The sequence below is a fragment of the Gorilla gorilla genome, chromosome 3 (assembly GCF_029281585.2).
Source record: "Gorilla gorilla gorilla isolate KB3781 chromosome 3, NHGRI_mGorGor1-v2.1_pri, whole genome shotgun sequence".
NCBI lineage: Eukaryota > Metazoa > Chordata > Mammalia > Primates > Hominidae > Gorilla > Gorilla gorilla.
In genome coordinates this window covers 145,856,253-145,879,918 of record NC_073227.2, presented here as the reverse complement: position 1 = coordinate 145,879,918, position 23,666 = coordinate 145,856,253, and the positions used below count along the sequence as shown (strand labels likewise).

The 23,666-nt window shown below is 36.7% G+C and overlaps 1 pseudogene; it reads left to right on the top strand.

Moving 5' to 3' along the window:
• Window positions 1-658: 658 nt before the first annotated feature.
• LOC101141854 (transmembrane protein 248-like) lies at window positions 659-1,690 on the top strand (annotated as a pseudogene).
• The last annotated feature ends 21,976 nt before the right edge of the window (window positions 1,691-23,666 follow it).

Genomic DNA, 23,666 nt, shown 5'->3' with positions numbered 1-23,666 from the left:
TACCCTAAGCAACCAACGTGTTTACCAAAAATCTCCTTTTACAAAGATTTTATAAATTGCAAGGACGTTACTATTGTTTTAGTGATGGAGACCACAAGAAAAATTTCTCTCATATCTTGGAATTAGTAATCCCACATTGTATTTTGCTGGTGGCACAAATAAGATTTCAAATTTTGAACATTCTGACATAAATCATGTTTCTTTTTTCACATTACCTGTTTAGAAGGCTTTGAGATAAAAACGTGATCTACATCTAGCACGTGAATACTGTCTTTTGTGCATCTCGTCATATTACATCTTAATTTTCTATCCTACTATTTTCTATCCTACTGTAACCCTATGTCTCATATTCCTTACTTAATTTAACTTTATCTTGTCCCACAGACATCTTAGTCAGCCTCTATTAAAACTTTCTAAAATATAACAGGTTATATTCATTGCATTTAATTAAAGACATTCAACAAAGGAACTTCTGTGGGAAAGTCCAAGATTGAGCAATTTTTAAGAATATTTAAATGTGGTTACAAGAGTCAAGCAGACCCCGTGTTGCAGCTTCAGGAGCTCAGCTGGTCTCTGGTCCTCACCTTGTCCCTATGGACCCGGCTGGACATTGCCCCCAGCACAGTGGGGAGCCTGGTGCCCAGTGGCCCTGGGACTGATGCACACCATTGAGCAGCTGGCTGGCTGGGCCTGCAGGCACACAGGTGCCAGCCAAGTTTGGGTGGAGCTTATCAGAATAATTTTTAACATCAACCACCAGGAGAATCTGAAGGTATACATCATCGGTCAGCCTCCTTGTTGGTCTTTATGATCATTGTGGGCACCATGGCATAGCTTTCCCAACCCTGGACTGTTTCTTCAAAATCAAGGAGATTAAGTCACCAGAAATGGCAGAAGATTGGAATACTTTTCCGCTATGGTTTAATGATTTGGACTTGTGTGCACCAGAAAACGAAACATTAAGGTATCTCAAAAATGACACCAAAACTTTGGGAAGCATAATGACCATGCAGGCCAGAGCATCGCCAGAACATCCACCAGGTCTTCCCAGGCCCTGGAGGATTCAGGCCCAGTTAACATCTCAGTCAAAATCACCCTAACCCTGGACCCACTCAAATTATTTGGAGGGTACTCTCATGGCATCACTCATCTGTATTCAGTCATTTTAGGTCATCAGATTGGACTTTCCGACAGAGAAGCCCACGAAGAGGTAAATATTACCTTTACTCTGACTGCAGCTTGGACATCAGATAGCTGTGCTTTTGATGGTCACCATGAGCAGATGGTGTTCACAGCCTGCATGATCCTCACGGACACCCCGGGTGTGTTCCCCATCACTGTGCAGCCACCGCACCGTGTTTCTGACACATACAGCAATGCCACACTCTGGTGCAAGATCTTTAGAACTGACAGAAAGGCCAACACAGAACACGCTCAAGATTACAGTCTTTTCTGGTGTTAGAAAAGGCCCATTGAAAAAGACTATCATGTTTTTAATCCCAAGCCTACAGTTATTGCTCCAGATGATGACTGTTCATTAATAAATTTGCATCTAATGCATACCAGTTACTTCCTCCTCATGATGGTGATAATAGTGTTTTGCTATACTGTTATCAAAGGCAGACCCAACAAATTGTGTCAGAGCAATCCTAAATATTGTCCTGAGAAGACAGCTTTGGCTGACACCTAATCCCACAGTTTCTTGTTTTCTGAGAGAGACTGAGAGAACCATAATCCTTGCCTGTTGAACCCAGCCTGGGCCTGGACACTCTGTAATACATTATCTTGCAATGTTGGGTTATTCCAACCAAAGACATTTAGAGTGCCTGTAACTTATTTGTATGTATGTATTTATTTATTTATTTATTTTGAGACGGAGTCTCACTCTGTCTCCCAGGCTGGAGTGCAGTGGCGCAATCACAGCTCACTGCAACCTCAGCCTCCGGGGTTCAAGCCATTCTCCTGTCTCAGCCTCCTGAGTAGCTGGGATTACAGGTGTGTGCCACCATACCCAGCTAATTTTTTTATTTTTAGTAGAGATGGGGTTTCACCATGTTGGTCTGGCTTGTCTCAAACTCCTGACCTCGTGATCCGCCTGCCTCGGCCTCCCAAAGTGCTGGGATTACAGGTGTGAGCCACTGCGCCTAGCCTATTTGTACATCTTTATAAAAATCAATTTGGAAGTTGGTCCAATGATGCAAATGCTTTGCACTGGGTGCAACCAGAGTCTTCCACCTCACCTCTGGACTTGGGGACCTGGTGGGATATTTCCACATAGCACTAGAGAGGATTTGTGGATCTTGCCATGTTAGAGCAAGTCATGATGTTTCTACCAAGGCCACAGACACGTTTCATTGCTGGTGGAATTAAGGTTTGGTTTGGTTTTTGTTTTAGCCCAATATGTACAGACTGTTTGAAACAGCCTGTACCTTTGTTTGAAACAACCTGTACCTTTGGTATGATATTGCATTTCCAAAGTCATCAATCCATTTTGTGGATTTTACATGTCTATGGCTTAATAATTACAGTAAAAATAATACCTTTTTTTCCCCATTTTGCTTGCAAAAAAACCTGTTTTTTTCTTTTTGAAGAAAAAATAAAATAGTTGCATTTTAAAACAAAAAAAATGCAGTCACATCAACACTTTAAAATGTAAAAAAGGAAAGAACAACATCAAGTAAGTAGAAATAAATGTAAATCCAAAAGGACACTCACATTTATGGCCAAATTCATTCCAAGCTCACAATTTTTTTTTAAAAACTACCATGTTTAGATCAGGCCTTGATAAGCCAAATCTAAATAAAGTTTTATTGGAACACAGCTACATTCATTCATTTACACATTGTCTGTGGCTGCTTTTTGCCTATAGTGGCAGAGTTAAAGAGTTGTACAGAGAGCGCACGTCCTGCAAATCCCAATGTTTACTATCCGTCCCATTACAGAAAAAGTTTGCTGATACCTGCTCTAGATGATTGTGTTAAATCTGCTCAGTTATTTTCAACCAGTGTTGCACATGTGTAGTGCCACCTACAGTGAGTCCAGGCCCAAGATGGAAATGTGTTATAGTGTCTGCTAAAGACATTTCTAACTCTGGTTTCTCCATCAGTATTAATTACAACACAGTCCTCTGAGTTCAAAAATACTTGCACATCAGGGATAGTTATATTTTAGAGATTGTGTGCAAACTTAACTCACATGCCTATTTTTGTGGGGTAAATAGCCAGACAATATATGATAAATGTGTTATATAACAAAACAAATTACACATACGTGGAGAAAATGTCCAATTTTCCTAATAGATTCATACATTCTGTAGTTCATATATTTATGGTACTTTTCTGTTTTTTTAAAAAAAGTAAATTAGGTTTGTCAAGAGGCCAGAAATTATTGAGCAGAAACAAAATGAACAACCTCTGTTCTGATCAGCTTAATCCAACTACATATCTCACAAAAGCAAAGCCATCTTTTTCCACAAGTATCACATGTGTCTGTCTGCCTGTTTGGGAAAGGCCTATGAAACCTAAGGGGAGTTATTATGTTACTGATGAAAAGCTCCAATCTGTAACGCATATGTGCATTTCAGTATATAGTATCTGCTTATTTTCATTAAATTGCATTAAATGCTTCAATATGTAACACAGTCATCTTCCTTAGGAAGCGTATACTTGTGGAATTCTTTGTGGTATCCCTGGGAATCCCTTTACCGTGTATCCATGGCATTCTGCCTTTACTGGGCTCATTTCTTCCTACTCCCTGGAATATTTATCAAAGGAAGTTTTTCCTTTCCTCCTCTAAGGTTTTGCTTTTTGTCCCCAAGCTACCATTTTTGAACTGAAAGCAAAGGCAAAGAACAATATATTTGAGGAAAGAATCTAACACTACTAGAAATTACTGCACAGTATCTGTTTCCTTACTTAAAGGCAGAAACAGAAGTTTTCTTCTCTCATCTTTACCCCCAAACTTCTGTAGTTTAGACCTAGGTTAAGGCCCAAAGTAGCAGAACAAAGAAAGCAAATATTTTCCAAGTAGGGAAATTTCATCATTCATACCTATTCACCACAGTGAATATGGGAGGGGAATAATTATTTTTGTATGCACTTCTATTCTCTGCTACAAGGCATACAGTCTACATATGAACTTAAAAATAGTTTATCTGAAAACTTTTTTCCCACATTCTTTAATTATGTTATTCCCGAAAAAATAAATGCAAATGTGCCCCGACATTTAAACATTACTTTATAAACATGCTTGTGTAAACATCAGATAACATATGTACAGTGGTTTTTCTCTTCACTATTCTAGCTTAACCATTCATCTCTTAAATCACATTGACAGTAGTGGGCCAGACAGATAATATATAATTAATAAGGTTTCATTTTAGTCAAAGTAAAATTCATGTCCTAAATGCATATCATTTCCAAATTTTCTACTTCACTAGCTGAAAGCCATCAATGTGTTCATTTTGAAGGCAAATGACCTATTTCTTTTGAAATATAAAAATCAAACAAGCCCTTATTTGTGTTTGTACTGGGAAAAACATTAATATTTAATATCCATTAAAAGTAATTGCAAAACTCACAATTATTGTTGCACCAAGCTAGTAACAAAGGTGAGACATCAGAATAAAACAATTCTAAGTGAAATTCAATTGTTACATATTAATTTAAATACAAATTTATTCAGGAAGTTTGCCACCTAGAAAGAACGAAAACTTCTGAGGGTATATGGCATACTTTGATACCTAAGCATAAAAGAAAGTGACTCTAGAAATCCAGTAAGTGTAGAGCTTGATGAGATTGTTTGCTTACATCTGGATGAGTCATTATAAGAAACAAACTCACAGTTACAGTTTTCAAACTTGTGTTTATATTTATCCAAGGATTCCTGAACCTTTGTCACTTCCTACGCCAACTGGAGGAATTTCACAGAAGGTAGGAGGGATGACAGCCACAGACCTAACACTTAGGCGCTCATAAGTTATGCTGTATATACCTATCCTTCTGGTTTCATCTGCTCCACTTTTGGAGTGAGAAGATCCACACCAGACAGCAGGAGAGAGAAGAATATTTTTTCAAGTCCAGATGTTTATGGGTATTTTGAAGCAAATAAGCAATTCTCATCAAGTTTAGGTGGAAGAAGTGAAACATACATTAAAATAATATTCATTTTGACTTAAAGGTTTATTTTCTCCTAATGGATCATCTATGTAAAATAAATAATTTAGAATTTATTTTCAGTAGTAATGGTAATGTCAATAATGGTACTGTTAATAATTAATGGCATAAAAATAGTATATTTGCCAAGTACTATTCTAAGCAATTTATACACAATAAACTTGTTTAATCTTCAACACTTCACAAGTCTGAAGCAAATATATATGTGTGTGTGTGTGTGTGTGTGTGTGTATACATACATACACATATAAAATAATTTGTCCAAGGTCACACCGAGAGGAGAAGCAGTCTGTCTCCAGATCCAAACCATCTCCCAAGTTACATATATATATGTGTGTATATATATATATATATGTGTTTGCATATATATATATAGTTATATAGCTATATATATATTAAAGAGTAGAGGAGAAAAGGAAAAAACTTCCCTCGATAAATATTCCAGGGAGTAGGAAGAAATGAGCCCAGTAAAGGCAGAATGCCATGGATACACGGTAAAGGGATTCCCAGGGATACCACAAGGAATTCCAGAAGTACACGCTTCCTAAGGAAGATGACTGTGTTACATATTTCGTTAACTGTGCAAGTTAACGAAAATAAGATATATATCTATATAGTTATATATAGATATGTATCTTAAAATGTTAGAGGTTTATCTTCATCCCTCTAGCTTTATCATTAAGCCTACTTTCCATAACAAAAGAGATCCTCAAAAATATTTGCTTCATTGAATGAGTCCCATCTTATCCGAGAGACTGTAGTCTGTAATGATTAAAAGCATGAACATTTTAGCCAATTGTCCAGGTTTTGAATCTAAAATGTGACTATAGGGAAAGGCCAGTCCTATTTGACCATGTGACCATGTCACAGTGTGACCATGAAGGTTATATAATCTCTTTCTGTCTCAGTTGGCTATTCTACAATATGGAGATAATGATAGTACCTACTTCATAGAACCCTTGTGATAATTAAGTAAACCAATATAGGTAAAGTGCTTAAAGTAGTGCCCGGCATAGGAAGAACTATATAAGTACAACTTAGGATTATAAGTGTTGGATGTTCAATTTCCAGTGAATGTGAACTTATTTGGAAATAGGGTATTTGCAGATGTAATCAAATAAAGATGAAGTCATACTGGATTAGTGTGAGCCCTAAATCCAATACTGATGTCCATATAAGGAGAGAGAAATTTGTAAATATGGAGAGATGCACGGAGGAAGGCTGTGTGATGACAGAGACAGAGATTGGGGTCATGCTGCCACAAACTAAGGAACACCAAGGAGCCCATTGCAAGCCAGAAGCTAGGAGGAGGCAAGCAAGGATCCTTCCATCAGAGGGAAGGTGGCCCTGCTGACACCTTGCATTTGGACTTCTAAGCCACCAAAACTGTGAGAGAATTAATTTCTATTGTTTTAAGCCATGCAGTTTGTGGCAATTTGTTACAGCAGCTCCACAGAACTAAACAATGACTCTAGTCATTGCAATCTGTAATAAACAAGTGACTGAATTCAGCTCACCTAGCAACTTTGGAAATAAGCCTACATAAGTGTAACAGGATTGTTGTGAAGGGAGTGAATAGCAAAGCGATGTTATGAATTTATAGCATTTATAGTAGTCATTCATTCATTTATTCAAATATGCTTATTCAACTAATTGGTAACCAAAAGAGTGAACAGAATGCCATTTTCTTTCAGGGAGCTTATGGTCCATCCAAACTAATGCCCTGGAGCTTTTCCCCTGTTTTCTTCTAGTAATTCTACAGTCTCCAGTCTTACATTTACGGTTTCATCCAGTTTGAATTTATTCTTGTATAAGGAGTAAGATAAAGGTCTGTTTTCATTTACTCCATGTGAATATTTAGTTTTCCAACATCCTTTATTGAACAGGCTGTCTTTTCCCTATTGTGTGTTCTTGACACTTTTCTAGAAAACCAATTGACTGTAGATAAATGGGCTTATTTCTGGACTTTCTATTCTATTCCATTGCTCAATGTGTCTGTTTTTTGCCAATACTATGTTGTTTTGATTACTACAGCTTTGTAATATATTTTGAAGTCAGGTAGTGCCTGTAGCTTTGTTCTTTTTTTCTAGATTGCTTTAGCTTTTCTGGGTCTTTTGTGGTTGTACAGAAATTTTAGGATTTTTTTTCTATTTCTGTGATGAATGACATTGGAATTTTGCTAGGAATTGCATTGAATCTGTAAATCCCTTTGGGCAGTATGAACATTTTAAAAATATTAATTCTTCCAGTCTTGAACATGGGATAGCCCTCCATTTATTTGGTCTTCTTTAGTTTCTTTAATTAATGCTAATTCTATTTTATTTATTTATTTATTTTTATTTTTTTGAGATGGAGTTTCGCTCTTGTTGCCCAGGCTGGAGCACAATGGCACGATCTCAGCTCACTGAAACCTCCACCTCTCTGGTTCAAGCCATTCTCCTGCCTCAGCCTCCCAAGTAGATAGGACTACAGGTGTGCACCACCATGCCTGGCTGTGTTTCACCACATTGGCTAGGCTGGTCTCAAACTTCTGACCTCAGGTGATCTGCCTGCCTTGGCCTCCCAAATTGCTGGGATTACAGGTGTGAGCCACTGTGCCCAGCTTATTTTAAGTAATCTCTTCATCCAAGTTCATGGGCCAAAATTCTATCAAACTCCAACTTAAGAACACCTAGGACTTTAACACTTCCTTCTCACTTCTACAAAATGTGGAAGGCAAAGGTAGGGAGGGCATATAACTGACAGGAATAAACCTAGTTATATATTCCTTTAACTTGTATGGGCTTGAGTCTTTTTCACCTCACATTAAATACTCTGTTTTCTACAAAATGTGTCCATCTCATTTTCTGGTATTAAGATTCTCCATATAAGAGCAAGAAGCAGTCTTTGTGAAGCCAAGAAAAATGTATGTTACATCTTTCACTCAGAGCGATGGGTAAGAAGTATTGCACTTGATCTAGAGCAATAACCAATAACACCAAAAAGCACATTTCTGTACAACTGTACAATTCCTCTTGAACAGGACACTGCTTAATATATAAACCTTGCTTGTCATTATCGAAAGATTTAGGGATTTTATAGTTTCCTACATTTTTTTGGTTAACAAAATTCTTGTAAGTGACAAAATGTCAGGCAAAATTCTAATTTGTTCTTACCATAACTTTAAGATGGCACATACAGACAGTTTTAAAAAATTCCAAATACTTTGCAGAGATTAGTTTTTGATGAATGTCTTCTAATAAATGAATACGAAAATAATACTTTAGAAGTATACTGCCCTCTTGTTCTAGAAAAACAATAATCACCTTTTAATTTGAAACATTTTATATCTTAGGAAATGTTTTAAAATCTTTCTTTCTGATCTTCAAAGTAACCCTAATAGATGAGTTTTACTAAGAGGTTATATAAAAGGGTTTTCAATACTAAAGACAGAGTGTATTATCTGTGAGCCATAGACTAATTCTGGAAACTATGAAAGTTATAGAAAAAATTAGAAAAAACATTCTTTTCTCCAAATTTAGAAGGAAAAGTATAAGCAAATTACAAAGTAATTGGTGTAACCTGGTGCTTAACGTTTAAGGTATCCGTCTTAGACTTTTGGGGCTTCTGTAATAAAATACTGTAGACAGCCATGCACAGTGGCTTACGCCTGTAATCCTAGTGGATCACTTGAGGTCAGGAGTTCGAGACCAACCTGGCCAACATGGTAAAACCCCGTGTCTACTAAAAATATAAAAACTAGCCAGGCGTGGTGGTGGGAACCTGTAATCCCAGCTACTCGGGAGGCTGAGGGAAAAAAGAAGATACTGTAGACTGCATGGCTAATAAACAACAGAAATGTATTTCTCACAGTTCTGGAGGCTAAGAAATCCAAGAGTGAGATGCCAACAGACGAACTCTCTGGTGACGAGCCTCTTACTGGATTATAGACAACCATCTTTTTACTGTGTCTTCACATGGTGAAGGGAAAAGGGAATGCTCTTGGGCCTCTTTTATAAGGACACTAATCTCGTTCATCAGGTCTCTTTCCTCATGATCTAATCACCTCTTAAAGGCCATACCACCTAAAAGGATCACTCACATTGGGGATTAGGATTTCTTTTCTTTTCTTTTTTTTTTTTTGTTTTTTGTTTTTTGAGATGGAGTTTCACTCTTGTTGCCCAGGCTGGAGTCCAATGGTGCAGTCTTGGCTCACTGCAACCTCCACCTCCCCGGTTCAAGCGATTCTCCTGCCCCAGCCTCCCGAGTAGCTGGAATTACTTACAGGTGCCTGCCACTATGCCCAGCTATTTTTTTTTGTATTTTTAGTAGATGCGGGGTTTTACCATGTTGGCCAGGCTGGTCTTGAACTCCTGACCTCAGGTGATTTGCACGCCTTGGCCTCCCAAAGTGCTGGGATTACAGGCATGAGCCACCACGCCCGGCCAAGCGTTAGGATTTCAACATATACATTTTGAGGGGACACAGATATACATCCACTGCAGTATCTTATTGAGTTTTAAATTTGTTGTTTTAATATTGCCCTTCCTACCTTCTTTCCTTACTCCCTTCCTTCCTGCCTGCCTTTTTTATTTTTTTTCTTTTTCTCTTACGAGCAATAACAAACAAACTCTGAATAAAATCATCAAAACAGAAAAAAGTTATATAATAGCTCTTAGAAGCTCAATAGAATTAAAGATAAAATTGAAATAGGCTCAGAAATTTCTGCAAGCTTAGCAATGCCAGGGCTGTGAATACCAGGAACCTGATGGGGAATTCCTTAGGGTGTTCCCACTTTGCATCAGAAGTAAATACTTTCTATTCTTCACTCTTTACTTAGGATTTAAGTTACCAGGGAGGGCTAAAGACATTGCATGCTAGGACATCTTGAATGAGCATCACAGCAAGACTCTATACCATTCACAAAGGAAAGTCAGGATGCTGTTACCAAAGAAAAAGCACAGGCAATGAAAAGGAACAAAGAGTAGATGTCCTCTACAATGTCTTAATGAACTCTGAATTTCATAGTGTAAAATGCAATATCTAGGCTATTATATAACCATTTTAAGTTATTTTGATCATACTTTTGTATCAGTATTTGATTAAACTGTGAGCAATAAAAATACAAAACAGCAGTAGTTTAGATACATTTGAAGTATATTTTATCATGTGTAAAAAGTCCAACAGTAAGCAATCCAAGATTGGTATGGTGGCTCTGTGCAAAATGTCCTTGGAAACCCAGGCTCCTTCTACCTTATTATTACAATATAAATGGACTTGTTTTATTCATTTCTAAAGTTAGCTTGTGGTTCAAGTTAGTTAAACAAACTCTAACCCTAGACATCATATCATAAAGTAGCAGAAGGCACCAGCAGTCTATCGCATGCTTATGTAATTATCTGCATTGGAGGCCAGAAAAGCCTGTCTTTATAGGAGTGGTGTTATTCTCTGTTAAAAACTTGAGTCTGTTAAGATACAGGAAGGAGAGAGAGAGAGAGAGATCTGAAGTCAATTAAGAGTCCCAGCTGTAATTGCATTTCTATTTTTCACAATTTCACATGAATTTATTCTAATGTATATATCATTTAACCAACAGAACATGCATTTTCTTTAGTTTTCAAACCACAACTGAGAAACAGGGCCAATAGCACATGGGTGTGTGTGTGTGTGTGTGCACGTGTGTGTGTGTGTGTTTGGAGAGAGAGAGAGAGACAGAGAGAGAAAGAAATTTATTTTAAGAAATTGGCTCATGTGACTACAGAGATCACCAAGCACTAAGTGCAAAATCTGAAGGACTGGCTGGCAGGATGGAAACACAAAATAAGCCAGTTCTGTAGTTCATCTCTGGAGGTTATATGCTGTAGAATGTCCTCTTGCCCAGGAGATGGCCAGTCTTTTGTTCTATTAAGTCCTTCAATTGATTGGATGAGGCCCACCCACATTATGGAGAGCAATCTGCTTTACTCCAAGTCCACCAATTTAAATATTAATCTCATCTGAAAACACCATCACAGAAATATCGAGATTTGACCACATATCTGAACTCAGTGGCCCTGACAAGTGGACACATAAAATTAACCATCACAATAACAAATACAGTGCTCTTTGACTGTCATAACTTTACTCTATGTACAATTTAACTATCCAGTAGTAAAAGTGTCTATATATGTGTGTGTGTGTGTGTGTGTGTGTGTGTGTGTGTGTGTGTGTATTCTTATGTGTTTTTATCCTTAAGGTCCATTGCATTGGTATTAGTCCATTCTCACACACTTGAGACTCGGTAATTTACAAAGGAAAAAAGTTTAATTGACTCACAGTTCATCATGGCTGGAGAGGCTTCAGGAAACTTACAATCATGGCAAAAGGGGAAGAAAACACATCCTTCTTCACATGGTGGCAGGACAGAGAAGGGGAGAGCAAAGTGAGGAAAAGCCCCTTATAAAACCATTAGCTCTTGTGAGAACTCACTGGCCATCATCATGAGAACAGCATGAAGGAACCGCCCCCATGATCTAATCACTTCCCACGAGGTCCCACTCCCAACACATGGGGATTACAATTCAAAATGAGATGTGGGTGGGGACAGTCAAACCATATCACACACACATATATAGATACACACATATATATGCGTGTGTGTGTGTATAAGTGTATGTGTATGTGTATATATATGTGTGTGTATATACATATATATATATACAAATGTATGTATGTATTCTTAAGAATACCAGTCAATAAAATTCTAACTTACATGAGATCAATAAGCCATCACCAAATGGGGGGAAGAGAGAGAAAGTAAAGAGGCTATTTGGAATGCTCCTGCCCTATGTATACCTCAAGAGCTCATAATGAAAACTATTAAAACGGAAAGAGGAAAGAAGAAAAGTAATAAATGCTGTTAGCAAACTCTTGAATTATATTTATAGTACACAGCAAAAATATATACAGCTGTGAAGTTTAATGTATTTACCTTGGTAAAATGGCTTGTAAAACATTAGAGAATGAAATTTTAACATAAACTTCTCAAATTGAAATTTTAAAGCAGTATTATTACTTAGCCCCAAGTGGAAATCTGTTAGTTCAGTCAACAAAAGTCTAGTAACTATGATATGTCAGACATTACGCTAGTCTCAAATTACACAGCTAAAATATATTTGTTTAAATAATATCTATTCATTATAAGCCTTGAGTAAGTACTCGGGAATCAAAATGTAATATTTGGAAGTGAAAGTGAAGTTTATGAATTTGAAGTTGTTCAAGAAGATCACTAAGTAGTGTTGGTACCAATATTTTATGCTGCTTCCCATATCACATGCCACAAACAGCAATTGTCAGTCTATATCAACTTCAGGAATCACTTAAAGAATTGAACTAATAGGAATTCAGCATATATTTCTGGAAGATAAAGCCATTTTGAGGTCCTGAAAATCATTTTATTACTTGTGTTTTTTTTCTGGTTAAATTATTTTAAAGATTTATTCTCCTATCCACATATCAATGTGTTTTCGTCCTTGCAATAGTTTGCTGAGAATGATGGTTTCCAGCTTCATCCATGTCCCCATGAAGGACATGAACTCATCATTTTTTATGGCTGCATAGTATTCTATGGTGTATATGTGCCACATTTTCTTAATCCAGTCTATCATTGTTGGACATTTGGCTTGTGCACATATACCCTAAAACTTAAAGTATAATTTAAAAAAAAAAAAAAAGAATGTTTTCTGCTGCTCACTCCCAGAGAAGAGGCAACTAACCAGACTTAATCACTTTTACTTAATTTTAATACGGTAAATTAAATATTAGTTTTTAAATTGATCTACCAGATGAGATGACTGCAGGCAATATGGACCTGAGAATGAGTTCATGTTCTCTTTTTGGGCCATGGCAAAACAAAAGTATTTCATCCATGTGGAAGAATAAAGAGAAACATTTTTCATGTTATGTAGCAGAGGTTACTGTACCCTTCCGTTATGTTTGAGCCAGTGTATGTTTTGGGGATATATTTTATGGTACTTATTCTATCCTAAAAAACACACCCATTGATATTCTCAGTCAGTGATTACATCAAGCAAAATAGATGATATGCAGACAACTAAAATAAGAAACAAAAAAGACAGAGACATTGATCTGAGTATTTTATATTTCTATTGTGAGTTGCATTTCTTTGAATTTTGCCTTTAAATCTAAACACCCTTACACCAAAATTTTAATTCTTGTAAAGAGGAGAAAGAGAATTTGCTTAGGTTTGTACAGCATGTGTATTTGTTCCTGTATGCACACTATTAGGTAATTCCAAAATCAGTATTAGAAGTTTATTTGTGCCATCCAGAAAAAAACAATCTGCTAGCAAAGCAATGTCATCTTTTTAATGAAAAGTGGAATATTACTCTAATTTTTTCTCAGATATAAGTTCAGATTTTGTAATAATAAACCATTTGAACATAAACCAGGCACACTAACCTTTAGAAATGAATGTTACAAAAAAATTCTAAAAAGAAATACATAGAATATCACATAAATCTAATGAAAAGATGCTATTTTCTGATTTGTTTAATATAAATAAATATTTAACATCAGATTTCAGAAGACAAAGTAAGAGTATAGCATCTATATTGTTAATATGGTTTGCCAAATACCACATTTCCTTATATAATTCTCTCTCTTAATCCTTACTGATTTACTGTCCCAAAAAGAATAACGAGGCCGGGCGCGGTGGCTCACGCCTGTAATCCCAGCACTTTGGGAGGCCGAGGCGGGCGGATCACGAGGTCAGGAGATCGAGACCATCCTGGCTAACACAGTGAAACCCCGTCTCTACTAAAAAATACAAAAAATTAGCCGGGTGTGGTGGCGGGCACCTGTAGTCCCAGCTACGCGGGAGGCTGAGGCAGGAGAATGGCGTGAACCCGGGAGGCGGAGCTTGCAGTGAGCCGAGATCGCGCCACTGCACTCCAGCCTGGGCGACAGAGCGAGACTCCGTCTCAAAAAAAAAAAAAAAAAAAAAAAAAAGAATAACGAGAGTAGTATGAATTCCCTTCACACATATTAAATCATTTATTAAGTTCTGATACTTATATAAAGCATTAGAAAAAAATAGGAATATAAGGCAACAAAGGGAACTTGTATTCATTCAACAGGCTTTATAGGATCAGACAAGACAACCCCTGTAAATGTAAACAGATGGTTCACAGCTTCCCTGGTGGCTACCTTTTCCCAGGCAATCTTCCCCTGTCCACATCTTCTCTAAAAGCTATTCTCTGTCTGGAATTAACAGATCTGGGAGATAAGGGCAGGTGACACATCCTTCCACATGATAAAGGAGATGTACAGACTACTATGAACTGCAACCACAGTAAATGTTACCAAGCTCATGCTTAGTGGCTTTTTAGTAAAACTATGGATGATAACATGCAATGTTCACAAACACTTATAATTTGTATCTTTTATCAAAGTTATAACTAAATTCATCTTTTACTCCTTATATTTTAGATTGTTTGCATTTGGTCCTTATAGGATCTTTCCATCTGAAACTGGTCATATTAACCAGTCTGAAATTAGCTACATTTCTAGGAATTAAAGACTTAATGATTTATACTTTTAAATAAAGACCATAATAAGTCAGAGTGTACATTTTAAATTACTCTTAGATTGAAAGGTTGTTATTGAGTTTGCTAGGCTGCAATAACAAAATACAACAGAATGAGTGGCTTAAATAACAGAAATTTATTTTCTCATAATTCTGGATGCAGGATGTCCCAGATCAAAGTGTAGGCATATTTGGCTTCTTCTAAGGCCTCTCTCTCTTTGGTTTGCCAATGGCTACCTTCTTCTGTCTTCACAAGGTCTTCCCTCTGTCTGTGTTGTCTATGTCCTAATCTCCTCTTCTTATAATGATCCCAGCCATATTGGATTACTGCCCTCCCTAATGGCCTCATTGTAACTTAATTACCTCTGTAAAGGTCCTGTCTCCAAATATAGTCAAATTCTGAGGTATGAGAGGTCAGAAGTTCAATGCATATATATTTTAGGGGACACAATTCAGCAGTCCATAACTAAGGTGTAACTTAAACATTCAAAAATCTTTGGATAGTTAAAGTTAGCAGCTAAAATGTAAAACTAAATATGCAGATCAAATATAAAAGGCAAAATAAAACTTTCTAAAATATCCAATTTAGTCAGGTTTCAAGATTTCTAGCAGACTAGTTTAACTAGCCTAATAATTTTTTCTGAAAAATTTCCAAAACTAATAAAGAATCCAATATTTAAAAATGATTTTTTATATTTTGAATTTTTATAAAATGGAATTTCTAAAACCTACCAAATGTGTGGCACTTGTTTGCATATACAAAGGACTTTTAAAATATCATGTAGTATTATTTAAGTAATTTCTTTCTTTCCCCATATTCAGAGAAGTATTCATTCTTTGTATAATCCATAACCAGTCACAATTACTTGAGCTATTTTCATATCAATGATTATTCCCTTCAAGATACAACTCAAAGAAAAGGAAACACATTCTCTAAAAGTTAAAATTTACTCTTAAGAATTAGGAACATTTTTGAGGACAGAGTAAAAGAAGAGGAGTAGTGACATTTTCCTCCCAAATGTCTCTACTATTTACAGGGGGAGGTTTGGGGCAGTAAAATTATAAAGTTTAATTTTTTAAATGATTACGTTGACCTATATTAAATTGGAAAAAACTCCTGAGGATAAAAATTTAGGCTACTTTCTGCCATGTGATTTATTTTTTTAGGATAAGTTTGGTAAGAAGAAAGAATGAAGTATTAACACAGCATATCTGAGTGAATGAGTTTGGTGGTGGGGGTGGACGTGGCTGAGAGTTTGGTTAAGAGTTTTTTGAGGAATATCTGTTGGTGGATTAGAGGATGGAAGGCAGGATGAAGGGGTGGAAATGAGAAAAGTTGGAATGGGACATTAAACAAAATATCTACTTAAATATATTAATTGAGACTAGCTTTTTAACTCATACTGACACAGAAGCACAAACACTTTTACTAAATCTATTTCTTTTGTTTTAGGTTTTCAAAAACCTCTCTTCCTGTTGATACTGTCTAAATGAATCATTACAAATAAAGTCAAATGCATTGAAATGCTCAAGATTAGGCTCAGTCATTTGAAAAAAAATAAATGGAAGGGGGGTATTTTAAATACATAAAGTGAAGAGTAGAATTCTGATACTACTCTTCCATCATTCAAAATAAATATATTAGCCAATCCCACACCATCATTTTGCTGTCAAAATTCTAAATAGCCCTCACAAACCTGCTCTTACAAGCATATTTCCAAATGCTTTAGTAATTTTTGATGCTTTTACTTTGGCTTTCTCAAAATGTGTTTTCAATTTAAACAAATTTTAGGATTTGAAGCAGACCCTTATTTGAATGAAGTTTTCCTAAATACAGTGAGAGGCTTCTTCCTAATTCTCCCTGATGCTATCTTTTTTACCCTTAAACAATAGTATTCTCCCTGATGCTATCTGTTTAAACAATAGTAATCCAGAGGGAGGGCATATCGTATAGCAATTAAAATTAGAATATTCTATTAAAATAGACATTTGACTTAGACAGCTCTTTCCCATTAGTTACTTGTGCAATTTGTAAGCAAGTTACTTATCCTGTGTTATCTGAAAGGATGCTTAGTGGGTTGAATGAAATAGTGCATATAAAGCATTAGCATTTTGCCTGACACTAGAAGGTTATCCTCCTTTTAGACTGTATTACTGTTTTCTTACTGCAGTTTATTCTATATCCATTATTTTAAATTATATTTTAACAGTAAATGAAGTAACAGGATTGTTTTATCTAATAGCTCGCATAGTAAAGGGACCCAATTTATCAAAGACTTCCATCTAAGGTGTACTTCATGTTAATTTAGGCTTGCCCTATGGATGGATGATGAGAGGCTCTGGAAATCACATGGAGACTTTCAGGTAAACTCTGGGAAGGTAATTTCTGATAGCGCCCAAGAAGCCTAATACTGCTGCCTCTCTGCTATTAGCTAGTGAGAGCCAATCTCCAGAAAAAGCAGCAGTAGGGAGAGAGACATCTCTCCTGTGTAATCTTAAACCCTTTGTGCATGCAGGGTGAAGTCTTTGAAAGGCCAAGGAAACCTCTATGATGGTATTGATACGGGAGTGCTGGGAAGGGAAGAGTGTGGTCCCATTTATTTATTTATTTATTTTTTATTTATTTTTCGAGAAAGAGTCTCACTCTGTCTCCCAGGCTGGAGTGCAGTGGCGCAATCTCAGCTCACTGCAACCTCCAACCTCCGCCTCCCAGGTTCAAGCAATTCTCCTGTCTCAACCTCCTTAGTAACTGGGAGTAGGGGTGCAAGCAACCACGCCTGGCTAATTTTCGTATTTTTAGTAGAGACAAAGTTTCACCATATTGGTCAGGCTGGTCTCAAACTCCTGACCTCAGGTGATCCACCCGCCTCGGCGTCCCAAAGTGCTAGGATTACAGGCGTGAACCACCGCACGTGGCTGCGTGTTCTCTTTAAATAATAAGGAAGTCGGGGAGGGAAGTGCTGGGTAGAGGAGGCCGTGGTCCCTGGCTAGGGCGCCACTCCCACGGACCTAGGTGAGGACGGACATTTCCCGCCCAAATGTTGCATTTCCCAAGACAACCCGGCCATGCTCCCATCCTGGGCCTACAGAAACCCGAGAACCTAGCAGGCAGATAAACAGGCGGCCAGGTGTCCAGAAGAGCACCCTGGCAGAAGAGCACACACACAGGCACCCGCACGCCGGCGGGAGAAGGCAGAGTTTGGCAGGGGCAGTCAGAGGATAGCCGGGGCCGCGGAGTGGCCCAACTCCTCCTGGGGAAGAACATCTCCCTTCTGGCTACCCCATCAGCTGAGAGCTATTCCACTCAATAAAACTTTACACTCATTCTCCAAGCCCACGTGTGATCCAGTTCTTCCGGAACACCAAGGCAAGAAACCCTGGAATACAGAAAGCCCTGTGTCCTTGTGATAAGGAAGGAGGTCTAATTGAGCTGGTTAACACAAGCCTCCTATAGACTACAGACGACAAACTAAGAAAGAACACTGTAAACTAAGAGAGAACCCTGTAACACACGTTCACCGGGACTTCAGGAGCTGTAAACATTCACCCCTAGACACTGCCGTGGGGTCGGAGCCCCATAGCCTGCTGGTCTATATCCTCCCCTGGAGGTCTGAGCAGCGGGGCACTGAAAGTGAGCCACGCCCCCATTGCATGCCCTTCAAGGGGGACAAGGGAACCTTTCCTGTTTCAGTATCAGACTTAACGGTAGGTACGGAAGATGTTTGCAACCATGTATATGTTTCAGCGTAGCAAACACTTACCAGACATTAGTTTAGTTTATTTGCGTTCATTGTTGGGCTACAGCAATTAATACACAGTTTTTGCCTTTCAAGACTTTAACAGTTGCTCAAACATAAGACAGTAATATTGAAAAAGCAATAGGAGGGCACCAGAAGTTTATATATATACACACATATATACATATATATATTTAAACTATTTTTTTTTTTTAAGAGGGAGTCTCACTCTGTCGCCCAGGCTGGAGTGCAGTGGCGCTCTCTCGGCTCACTGCAAGCTCCGCCTCCCGGGTTCACGCCATTCTCCTGCCTCAGCCTCCCGAGTATCTGGGACTATAGGCACCCGCCACCGCGCCCGGCTAATTTTTTGTATTTTTAGTAGAGACGGGGTTTCACCGTGTTAGCCAAAATGGTCTGGATCTCCTGACCTCGTGATCCGCCCGCCTCGGCCTCCCAAAGTGCTGGGATTACAGGCGTGAGCCACCGCGCCCGGCCTAAACTATTTTTTAAAAGAGATAAAGTCGTTTTAACTAAAGTTGGGTTTTTGCAAGTGTTTGATTTTTTTAAATTTCTTACATGTTTAATTTCTAAAAATCTATTCAAGAATATAATTAGTAATTATGCTAACGTATTAAAGAATATTTTTGGTTTGTCTATTTATATAAGGCCATGCTGGCATCCTTGCTTCTCAGTTTGCAGTACCAATAGAGAGAATTAATTTTTTGACTGGGAGGGAAGTCATCTTGTTCTCCAGTGGACGTTAATTACTTGAAGGCAAAATTTCTGAAATAAAGCAAGAGTTCTTATGTTGTGCTTAGAGACTCTCAGAATTTATTAGCTAACTAGTACATTTATGTAAACACAGGGAAGAAGACCATAACTTATCATATCTTCAAAATAACGACCAAAAATTAATACACGTCACTTACTAAGAGAGATAATATAAAGCAAAATGTCAAGCCCTTGAATTCTATTTTAGTGATAAAAACATCACAATGACTCATAGTTTTGCTAACCTTTTCTCCTTTAGTTCATTTTTACATTACCCTCAAATAAGTCCAAGTTTTCCTGTTCTTTACTTCTGGAATTCACTCTTCTTAACCAAAAAAGTTGCATTTTCCATAATGTCTGCCTATTTTCCAGAATTTGAAAGTAATTTTTCATTTCAACACTCTTCTTCAAATTAATTTCCCATCACATTCTGCTTCATAATATGCTAGCCATAATCACTAAACCATTTTAACAATAACTGTTTTATTCCAAGATCAAGTTATAATCTTTATTCATTTTGCCAAAAAGAAGACCTAAGGAAAAATCTTTAGATGGATTGTTATTTTACTCATGTTTAAATTTTACCTTATATAAAATAATACATTAAATTAGAAAATAACATTTTTTTTTCTGTTTTTACATTGTATGAATTAACCTATTCAAATTTTGATTTCTTTCTTTGCCATAGGCCATGGTCATATCTAGAGCCTCTTTGTGGAACATAAAACACAACATTTTTCTTTAATGTGCCTTATCTTCTTTTCATTCTAACACGATTGGAATATGACACTTTTGAAATCTCTGTATGTCATAATATAATTTTATCCCATACTACAAATAGCCATTCACATTTGTGAACTCTACAGCCTTTTAACTGGATTGCTTTTTAAAATGACTGTTAAGAGTGAGGATTATTTGCAATATCAAACATTTGAAAATAATGTTTGTTTTATTCCTTTTTTGTGATTTCTTTGGGAGATCTCTATACATATCTAAATATAAATATCAAATATATTATATAGATTTATATCAATATGAATATTTACATAAGTATAATATCGAGGAAACAGCAACACTGTGAGCATTTTAGTCTTGTGTGTCTTCCTTCAATAGTACTTTGTGGTTTACAAAAAAGTAATTGCTAGAGCATCTGGGAATTTGAGGAATTTGAAATATTTGTATGAACCTAAGAAAGTAATTTGCCAAGAATAATTGTGAAAAAGTACAAGTTGGTTTATTTTGTTACAAATAAGACACATAAATTTGGCAATCACTTTATTCTCAGTCATAAAAATGTCTCTCATATATATATATTTTTTTTTTTTTTTTGAGACAGAGTTTCGCTCTTGTTGCCCAAGGTGGAGTGCAGTGGCCCGATCTCTGCTCACTGCAACCTCCGCCTTCCAGTTTCAAGCGATTCTCCTGCCTCAGCCTCCTGAGGAGCTGGGACTACAGGCGCCTGCCGCCACACCAGGCTAATTTTTGTATTTTTAGTAGAGAGGGGGTTTCACCATGTTGGCGTTGAGTCATCGCGCCTGGCCAATAATTTTTTAGTTTTCACATACCTATCTGAAAACTTTAAAATATATATAAATTTATAGCAATTAACCTCAATATTCCAGAATTAACTGTATTCATATTCTAATACTTGTACAAGTAACATTGGGGGAAAGTACGTAGATTATAGAGAAATGTTGAGTGTAGCAAAGTTAATCATCCATGATATAATGCTCCCTGCTGGTATGATTTTCTATCATATCTTCATTTTACAAAAGTAAAGTTCATACCTCAATTTTGTTTTCTAATTATTCCCTTAGTTTCTTTCATTTCATTTGTTGTTCTTTCTCTTTTCCTTTTCCTTTTTTATTATTCCTCACAATTTTGCATGACTTTTTCTCAATAAAGTTATTTAATGTTGATGAAGACTGAGTATATCAAAATTCAGTTTACATTAATAATAATCTGTTTAAACTTCATTCACACAGGACGATATCAATCATGTGATAAATTTTCTACTAGCCAATTTTTCCACACTTCTTAAAATTACCAAGTGAAGTATTCCTTGACACATCTTTTAATCATTATTGCATGTTCTCTAGATTGCAGAAAGGAATTCATAGTAATGTGTAAAAGTCATAATCAAGGGTAAAGTAATTTATTATAGAAGCCACAATAAAACATTATGTGTAGTAACTTCAATGAAGATACATACAGTATGCTTATTTTCCCATTTTTAAATTTTACCTACTGCAATTACTTTGAAGTGCATAAGTTTCCATGTTAGAACATTTTATAATTTTCCTTCAGGTCAGCATTTCTATCATCAGAATAAGAAACCATGAATGAGTCAGAGACAAGAGGAAATGAAGACAATTGTAGCACAGTTTATATGTCAGAGCTGTAGTGCCAAATGCTTTACAAGCCTTTTACATGTGTTCTGGTACTTTGCTAATGCAGCTACAATATCTCCAGGGCCTTTAACATCCTTTCCTTCGTGTCTCAAGTGGCCCATAAATGATGGTTAGAAGAACATAGAATTAAAAAAAGAAAATGGCCAGAGGGGTTTTCTGGTCATTTTTCCAGTTTGATCATTTAAAACAAATTCCTTTTCCTTTTCATTGGTTCTGCTTATTTTAGAGAAACAGTTTAAATTTTACAGAAACCCACAGGCTAACCAAATATCTAAGAAAGTTACACTTCTCTTCTGCTGTTGACAGTGATTTTAAAGGACCCGTAGGTATAGACAATGATATTCTTGCACTGGGTATTTTATGAGCAAATGGAATATAAGCTTCCCTCTCTCTCTCTCTCTCATCAGCAATGAAAATAAGGGTAAGAATGAACTAAAGTTCAATTAGAGATTGTTTAATTGACATGTTGAGTCAATACTGATTTTCTTCTCACAGATTTTAGCTACAAAATTAATAGTGTCTGAAAATGTTGTGTTTTACAATGTGTGTGAAAACTGTATGAGCCATATCCCTCCAGAGCTCCTGTAATCATGCAGACTGAACATTAAGTTTACCCTCCTCAGAGATTTTTTTTTTTCAGTGCATGTCCTACCTACTCTTAAACACCAAAATAGTTGCATGTATCTTTGTTTTGGGTGTGTGTATGTTTTGCATTGTTCTTCAATTTATGTTTTAGGGTAAAAATAAATGTGATTAAGCAAAGCATATAGACATCAACATTCAAAAGCACTCTTAAAAGAAAAACTTCAGACGAATTAAATGTAACAAAGTTTATTTGAGCAAAGAACAATTCATGAATGGACAGCATTCAGAACCAGAGGAGGTCCAGAAAGTTCTGCTTCACAAAGTGAGCAGGGAGCTTTTATAGACCAATAAAGGAAACAAAGTAATTACCTGATTGGCTACAGCTAGGCATTTTGGTGAGCTGTGATGAAGCATTTGCCTATTTGGTTACATCTGATGAATGATCAGACCAAGAGCTGTTTGTGATTGGCTGAGGCTCATTTTTTTCTTAAGTCAGTTACAAGAAATGTTTCCAAGTTAAGTTTCTGTTTTCTTAGAAAAGAACTCCTGGTACAGATAACAACCCCAGGCTAATGGCCTCTTGATTATTTTGCTTGAACAGTATTCTGAGACCTATAACTCAATAATAAAAAGCAATATATAGATTCTTTTGTGAAAATGAGAATGCAGATCTCATGACCTGGAAAACTATACACTGTACACTTGGCCTAGTTTCACTGATGAGCCTTGCTCCACCAGATTAGACTTAAAAGCAATTCAGTAAAGTATACTGCATACGTCTAGTTAGTAAAAACTAAACTATTATTTGATTTTAAGAAGATAAAATTAATCTTCATTGTGCGCAGCATATACAATGCTAATTAATACCTGCTCAGATTCTTCCATTCGAAATACATTATGCCATAAGGAATATTTCAATACTGTTTGTGTTTTACCAACTCAAGCCCTCTCCAACAATGTGCTAACACAAACAATTGAATAATGAAATATTCTGCATCAGCTAGATATTCCTACACAAAAAGTCGTCCCAAAATTTAGTGGACTAAAAATAAATGTGTTTTTGCTCACGAGTCTACAAGTCAATTGAGTAGTTGTTCCAGTCTAGAGTTCCCTCATCATCTGTGATTATCTGTGAATCACCTTGGCAGCTCTGCTTCTAGAAGCTTGCTTGATGTTGATGATGGTGCTTTGTTCTCCCCCATGCCAAGTTTGGGTTTGTTCATCTGTTAACTGAGCAGGATTTAAGAGAAGCAAGTTCTTTTGAAAGTATAACTCACTTTAAAACTTCATTGGCTTGCTCTGAATCAGACTCAAGTCCATTCTAACAACCAAATCCACCATTATTTGGGAAACGTGTATCTTTCTTACTCACAGATTCTTTGTCTATGTCAAGCTGTTACGGGACAAGAACCTGAAGTTTCTT